Source organism: Macadamia integrifolia, unplaced genomic scaffold (genome assembly GCF_013358625.1).
Source record: "Macadamia integrifolia cultivar HAES 741 unplaced genomic scaffold, SCU_Mint_v3 scaffold1423, whole genome shotgun sequence".
Classification (NCBI taxonomy): domain Eukaryota; kingdom Viridiplantae; phylum Streptophyta; class Magnoliopsida; order Proteales; family Proteaceae; genus Macadamia; species Macadamia integrifolia.
Genome location: NW_024868198.1, coordinates 142840 through 145213, shown reverse-complemented (window position 1 = coordinate 145213; position 2374 = coordinate 142840).

Genomic DNA, 2374 nt, shown 5'->3' with positions numbered 1-2374 from the left:
TTAAATCTACTCTTAGGTTAGAGTGTGAGGCTTGTGAATTGGGGAAACACCACCGTGTGTCATTCCCATCTCGCTCTGTGTCTCGTAGTCTGTCTTTATTTTCTTCAGTCCACTCTGAGATGTATGGGATCCTTGCAAAGTCAGTAATAGATTTGGGTTTCAGTATTTTGTGACATTTGTGGATGATCATTCTCGCCTTACATGGCTTTACATGTTAAAGGATAGGTCTGAATTTTTATATGTATTAAAAAAATTTCATAATGAAATAAAGACTCAGATTGGCATTCCTATTAAAATCTTTTGTTCAGATAATGCTTTAGAATATGCTCAAACTGATATTTCTGATTTTTTTGATACTCATGGGATGATCTATCAAACTAGTTGTGCCTATACTCCACAGCAAAATGGAGTAGCAGAGCGCAAGAACCCGAGCCATGATGTTGCATATGCATGTTCCTAAGCATTTTTGGTGTGATGGAGTCTTAACTATATGTCATTTGATTAATCGCATGCCATCATCTATTTTATCTGATATATCTCCCTTCTCTATTATGTTTCCTAATTTATTGATTTTTCCCGTTCCTCCTCAGGTTTTTGGGTGTGTGTTTTGTTCATAATTTGCACATGCAAGTTGATAAGTTGTCTCCTAGATCTACTAAATGTATTTTTTTAGGTTATTCTCGTACTCAGAAAGGGTATAAGTGTTATGACCCTACTACACACAGGAACTTTGTCAGTGCCGATGTGACCTTCTTTGAAGGTACGTCATTCTACCCTCCTCCAATGTCCTCATCTAGTATAGAGTGGTCTTCTCCATCTCCTCCACCCATAACCTCCCTTATACGCTTCCCTGATGCTCCTAGTGCCAGTGACTCCCCTCCTCTACAGGTGTATTAGCCTAGGAAGAACATTGGACAGCCAAGTGGCAAGGTAATTACTCTAGATGCTTCACTCCTTCCACTGCCGCCTTCCTCTGGTGAAGCTCCTCTTCCTCTTCCATTTGATGACTTAAAAATTGCGCACAGGAAAGGTACACGTTCTTACACTAAAATATCTATGGTTGTGTACCCTATTGATAACTTTGTGTCTTTATCTCATCTTCCCTCTCCCATCCATGGTCTTGCCCTATCTCTTTCCACTAACCCTATTCACCATACCCATAATGAGGCCCTACGTATCACTGGATGGAAGGCTGCCATGGATGTAGAAATGAATGCTCTCTTGAGTCGTGGTACTTAGAGTCTGGTAGATTTATCTCTTGGTAAGGATCTGGTGAAGTGTCACTGGGTGTACATTGTTAAGTATTATTCTGATGGCTCTGTTGAGTGGTTGAAGGCCCGTCTGGTTGCTAAGGGGTATACTCAGACATATGGTGTTGATTACTTTGAGACCTTCTCCCCAGTTGCTAGATTGAATTCTATTTGTCTTCTTATTTCTTTTGCTATCAACTTTGATTGGCCTTTATTTCAGTTGGACATCAAGAATGCCTTCTTGTATGATAATCTACAGGAAGAGATATATATGGGGCAACCTCCTGGGTATGTTGCTCAGGGGGAGAGTACAGGTCGTGTGTGTCGCTTACACAAAGCTATCTATGGGCTTAAACAGTCTCATCGGGCATAGTTTAACAAAGTTAGTGCTACTATAGTTATTTGTGATTTTTCTCTGTGTTTGTTCGTCGTAGAGGTGATAAGCTGGTTGTTTTGGTAGTATATATTGATAATATTATTTTGATCGATAATGATGAGGTTGGAATTTCTGAAGTAAAAGATCATCTCCAGCACCATTTTTAGACAAAGGATCTAGGCCAACTTTATTATTTCCTTGGGATTCAGGTAATCCACTGCAAGAAAGGGATCAGTTGTCTCAAAGGAAGTATGTGGTGGATCTTCTATCTGATACTGGGATGCTTGCATCCAGACTAGTTGATATTCCTATGGACCCTCACCAAAAGTTTGGTGTGGATGATGGTGAACCCCTCCAGGATGTGCATCAGTACAGAAGCTTGATTGATAAGTTGATTTCCCTCACTGTGACTCGTCCTAACATTTCCTATGCTGTTGGAGTTCTTAGCCAGTTCATGTAATCTCCTCATAAAGCATATTGGGATGCTGCTATTCGTGTTCTTCGCTATTTAAAAGGTGCCCCTGGAAAAGGTTGATTTATCATCCTAATCAGCATATTGAACTAGTGGGGTATTCTGATGCTGATTGGGCTAGCTCTGCTAGTGATCGGAGATCTACTACTGGATACTGCATATTTGTTGAAAGTAATCTTATTACATGGCGCAGCAAGAAGCAGACTACTATTTCCCTATCCAGTGCAGAAGCAGAGTACAGAGCTATGGCTCATACCACTGCTGAGTTGATGTGGC